Here is a 6,000-nt window from a genome sequence, read left to right as displayed (position 1 = left end):
TGTTTCTGTTGGCTAATACAGAACATAAATTTTGAAAAAATAAACTTCTAATTGAAAATTTTACAAAAAGTAAAATAATAAACTTATTATATTTCCATGCAAGCGAAAGAAGATATACATAGTAAACACTTTTCTTCAAGTATGTGTATTCTTTCACCCACTTCTGGGATTTATCCTAAGTATAAATAACTATTTTATAAAGATGTTTATCCTTACTATTTACAGTAAGAAAAAAATGAATCTAAATATTTAACGGTAGCAGTCGTGAAGTGAACTAGTGCACATGCACACAGTGGTGCCTTATGCAGGATTTAACACTATGTTCCAAAGAGTTTTTAATGGCAAGTCAATACTGACTCTAAAGTGGGAAACACGATGACTTTGTGGATGTACAAAAGGATTCTCATTTGTGTTCAGTCATATACCATATATGATCCTAAGTATGTAATACTAACATAAGAAAAAATGTTTCCAAAAAACAGACCAAAATGTAGATGGCTGCCACTGAGTGATGAGATTGGGAGACTTTTTTGCCTTTTAATTTAGATTTTTGCTGGCACAGAACATTCTTCTCATATGCTCATCTTTAAAGACGATCTCAAGACAGCCTCATCTCAGAGTTCTGCAGGGTGAGGTAGGTAACAGGGAAGACTGGGGCAGGTCAGAGGGGACTCCAGCGGACATTTGTACGTGGTGCCCACTGCGATGGCAGTGGCTCCACAGCTCCAGCCCGCTGTTCGTCACAGGTCCTTGGTGACTGTCCTACCAGTTATTTTCAAATTTCAAGATTAAATGGAGATACGAACTTTTAGATAAAACTTTCTAAATTTAATGCTGGCAATTAATTTTTTTTTTTTTTTTAGTAAAACAAAGGGTACAGCAAACAAAACGTCTTAAGGGCAAATCTATCTACAGCATGTTCAGTAAACGAACACAGGTCGGGTTTATGTGGCAGATATCCAGGGCGCAGCACGTCTAGTTGAAGCATTTTGGTTATGAACACAGCTGGGTGTTGTCTGTGAACCTGGTGTGCACTGAATAGACATCCCTGTGGTCCCTGCAGTGCATTCCCCATGGGTAGCTCATTAGGTTTCCTTTATTCACTTCATCTATTCTTCATTTTCCTTCCTTCTTCCCTCCCTCCCTCCCTCCCTCCCTTCCTTCCTTCCTTTTTTCCCTCCCTCTCTCTCTCTTCCTGTTTTTATTAAACATATGGGATGCAGATTTGATTAATGTCAGCCAAAGATCACCCAGAAGTCTTGAACAGGTAAACCACAGAAGACGGTCAGGGTCAGAGTAAGAACATGGTTTACTGGTTCTCAGGCTTTTTGGTCTCAGAACTTCTTTACAATCTAAAATGTTTTGCAGACCCTGAAAAGCTTTCATTTTTATGGGATAAAAATAAATATTTATTAAAATCTATAGATAAAAATAATATAAATAAGTAAATTTATAATTTGTTTATATAAAAATGTATCTAAAAACATACTTATCATATTACGATTTGAAATGCCAAAATATTTAAAATATTGATTAATTTTAAATAACAACTACCAACATTTCAAATAACATTTTAATGAAAATTTTAAAAAATGAAATTTCTATTTAATTTTTGTTTTAATTTATTCAAAATTAATTTTATTTCTCAAAGTATATTTAATTTTGTAAATTTATTTTAATTTTATATTATTGTTATATTTATTTTAAAACCAAACAAATGTGTTGAGAAGAGAGAAATTGTTTTACATTTTTGCAAATCTCCTTAATATGTAGCTTAATAAAAGATATCTGGATTATCCTGTTTCTGCATTTCATCTGTTATGAAGTCACCTATCATGAATCTTCTAGAAAAGTCCACTGTATGTTTGCGAGAGAATGAGGGTAAACATGGCAAATGACATCTTGGTGTTATTATAAAAGTCACTTTGGACTCCTGCAGCCACTGAGAAAGTCTCGGGATGCTCAGGGATCCTTGGCCCACACTTTGAGAATCGGTGATCAGGCTCCTTTCTGAGCTGATTGTGAGCTGAGCGCATTGAGCCTCAGGTGGTTGAGGGCCTGGCCCTCCAGCCTGAACCTCTTCCATTAGCTTCCCTAAACCACTCATTTTTAGGGCATATTTTCTATCAAAGGGCAAACACCAGTGGAAGAGAGAACACAAGCTGTTAGCAGCTTAATGCCTTAATGTGAACAAGTTTAACTCATTTCAATTTGACAGTCCATGGGATCACAGGGGAGGTGAAAGAGAAAGTACAAGAGCCGGAAATAAGGTTGGCAGGACCCCTGTCCCCTGTTAAAGGCCCATTTTTCCTTTCACAGCATGGTCTTGGAACAACCTGCTTTCTGGATTCTTGTTCATGACTTTGAAAAGGAGCCATTCCCTCATGTATTTAATTGCTATCTTCAAAAACTATCTGTACTACGGTACCCTGTGGCCACTACCTTCCCATTTAGGACTCATAGATCCAGGAAAAGAAGAGTTGCAGTACTAATAAAAGTCAGTCAAAATAACTGCTCCTTTTTAAAAAACTTTTATTTTAGATGTGGTGGTACGTCCACATGCGGGTCCATTACAGAGTCTGTCGCGTGCGGCTGGTGAGAACCGTATCCCCGGGTGGCTTTTCAGTGCATGCCCCTCCCTTCTTTGCACCCAGTAGTTCATGGCATCTGCTGTTCCCATGTGCGCATCCACATGTGCTCCGTGTATAGCTTGGAGCTCCCACTTACAAGTGAGAACATGCAATATTTAAACCCCACTAACTTCTGTGAAAAAGTATGGTAACCCTGCAGGAAACTCTTTATGAATGTCTTCATCCTATTTTGTCTGTGGACCTCCTTTAAACCTAATAAGGCTTATGCTGCTCTAGCCACCTGTACTTTTTTAAAAAACGATTTTCTCTCTCATTCTGACTACTTATCCTTAGGGACATGCATTGCTATTTCTTGATTCCTAAGGAAGCACACATTCAATTTAAGCATCTGTGCCGAGATATCCTTGAAAATTAAATTCTAGTCTATTTTAATAGGGCAAAATGGAAATACAGTGCCAGGTAATGCTTGCCAATTCAGCCTACCGCTGGTTTTTGCAGATGGAATTATAAACATACGTAATTGGAGGGAAATTCCAGTAAACTTCAGCCACTGCATATTCGTGCTTTTGCACAGGAAGAGTTGATCTCTCCTCAAGCTGGCTGCAGCCAGCATCTTCTGAGGGAGGAGCTGTCTTCACCTGCGTGGGATGAATTTGATGGGATCACTGGCCTGACCTTCCGGGAGTGGGTCCCTGAACTGGGAGGATTCTGTTGAGATTAGGCCATGCAGTCAGCCTGAGATGTGAGCACAGGGGTGAGCTCAAATTATAGTTTTGGTAACATGCCTGAGTTTAGTCAGCAAAAGTAATTCACACCAGAAGGGGAATGTGCAAAAGGTCAATAACAGATTGAGAAATTAGGTGCAGGGAAACTGGAGACAAAATTACTTAGGATGCAGGTTGTGAAGAAAGATCAAAGTGATGATTAGATGCAGGCTAGGGTGGCCTACCCGTGGTAAATGCCTGGAGTGAAGAGGAAATTTGCTTCATAAACAAAAGAAAGTCTTCTGTGCTGCAGGAGAATCAGCTGTTGAGAGTGGTGAATTGGTGAACTGAGTTAACAGTGCAGAATAGTTTCCATGTTACCACATCCAAACAGAGGAGCATTTGCTGGTCACTGTCATTTCAACAATACCACTGGAATACTCATAATTTAATTTTTTTATTGCACCAGAACTTTGGAAAACATCTCTAAGCAAGGAATATAAGCCAAGGTTACATAGTATGTCCGGAAAGATATAGCCATTAAATTATGTAACTGTGTTTTGTCTATGATTTTTAAGAAAAAAAAGTCTGTATTTTACGCTGATAGTGAGCAATAGTTACCTATTGGCTTGTCCGTTGTGTATGTGTTTCATCACCAGCTCTGTAGGCAAGGCATTTCCCCCCAGCTTCATTTGCAGGGAAGCCTGATTCACTCTCAGCCTCCTCCATTCCTGTGCTGCAGCCTATGTGGAGCCCCTGACACCACGGCCCCCAGACAGCCTCTGCTGACAGCGCCCCTGCTCTGGACATCCTGTGCTAAGGATCTGTTAGTACTAACTGAGATTTTCTGTCTTGTGTAACGCATAGAGCAGTGTTTCTTAAGGAATGAGTTTGTGAAGAAAATGCACAGCTTCCCCAAACATTGTAGGAATTGAAGAAGCTCTCATGGCTTCTCTCCTTGAAGAAATGTCTGGACTCTTTTCCATTTGTGGGAGGAGCACCTTTTTCTCTGGTGCAGTGACGTCCTCTTCATGCTCACCTCGTACACTGCCCTCTCTGCCTCTGCCCTCTGGCCACCAGTCCTCCAGCCACGCCCCGTCCCTGCTGCCTGAGGGCATGCTTGCATGGTTTCCTCTGCAAGGACTCTCTACCTAAATGTTCGGTCTTGACCCCCCACACACAGGCCCTTTTCTCCACAATTCCTTCCTGTCTCTCCACACTGTCCTGTCCTCACAGAGTACTGCATGCCTTTCTGACAGCGTGTGTCCATGTGCTGTGGGAGATGTTTTCGTGTACATGACGGTTTGCATGTTATAGCCATGTGTCAGTGTGCTGTGGGAGCTGTTTTTGTGTACATGACTATTTGCATGATAGAGCCGTGGGTCAGTGTGCTGTGGGAGGTGTTTTCATGTACGTGACTATTTGCATGTTATAGCAGTGTGTCAGTGTGCTGTGGGAGGTGTGTTTGTGTACATGGTGGTTTGCATGTTATAGCCATGTGTCAGTGTGCTGTGGGAGGTGTGTTTGTGTACATGGTGGTTTGCATGTTATAGCCATGTGTCAGTGTGCTGTGGGAGGTGTGTTCGTGTATATGACTGTTTGCATGTTTTCTGCACACTAGACAGAGTGCAACGTCTTCAGCCTGTTCTTTTTTGGCTGCTCCATCCTCAGTGCCTGCTACAGCGTCAGACACACAGTAGGTGTTCAATAAATGCTAATGAACAGTTGATCATGTAAGCAAAAACCTTTATTAAATACCCAGCATATTCCAGACATGGTTACTGATGAGAATATACCAATTACATGCTTCTTGCCTTCAGGGAGCTTGATCTCACAAGACAGACAGTCATGCAGGGACAACTGCTACACAACATGGGAAGACCTGCTGTAGAGATGTAAAGACCCAAAATGAAGAAGCCAGAAATCATCCAACCAACAAACAAAACATGAAACCAAGCAGCCAACAGACAAGAGCAGCATGGAACATACAGCCTAGAGAGAAGACTGCCAGGGGTGCTGAGGAGTGCAGGTGGAGGAAGGGTGAAAACAACCAGATCTTGGATCAGGCAGATCTGAACTTGAATTTGAGTTCTGGCACTTGCTGAGCTGCTCTGATTCTGTCTCTCTTCTGTAAAATGCGAATAATAATATTTATACTTACTGTACAGGGAATTGTGAATTTTACTTAAGACATACTATTTTACTATGCTTATAATAGAATACCCGAAACTAGGTAACTTATTTTTAAAAAGCTTATTTCTTAGAGTTATGAAGGCTGAGAAGTCCAAAGTTGAGGGACTGAAGCTGGTGAGGGCCTCTTGCTGGTGGGAAATCTGAAGAGCCCCAAGGTGGTGCAGAGTGCCACATGGTGAGGGGCTGAGCATGCTAACGTGGTAGATCAGGTCTCTCCTCCTCCTCCTCCTCCTCCTCCTCCTCCTCCTCTTCCTCCTCCTCTTCCTCCTCCTCTTCCTCCTCCTCCTCCTTCTCCTTCTCCCTCTTCTTCTTCTTCTTGCCACCAGTTCCTCTCCCATCATAATCCATTGATCCATTAGCCCATTAGTCCTTTAATCCATGAGCTTATCTTCACATGATTAAACTTCTTCCTCCACTGAATTATTGTTTCCTGCTTGTTCTCTGCTATGTTCCAATTTTAGAATGAATCTTTTCTCTGCTGTAGCATCCACTCAGATGTGGAGATCACACCA

Source organism: Saimiri boliviensis, chromosome 3 (assembly GCF_048565385.1).
Source record: "Saimiri boliviensis isolate mSaiBol1 chromosome 3, mSaiBol1.pri, whole genome shotgun sequence".
Taxonomy (NCBI): domain Eukaryota; kingdom Metazoa; phylum Chordata; class Mammalia; order Primates; family Cebidae; genus Saimiri; species Saimiri boliviensis.
Note: the sequence above shows the minus strand (reverse complement) of the source record.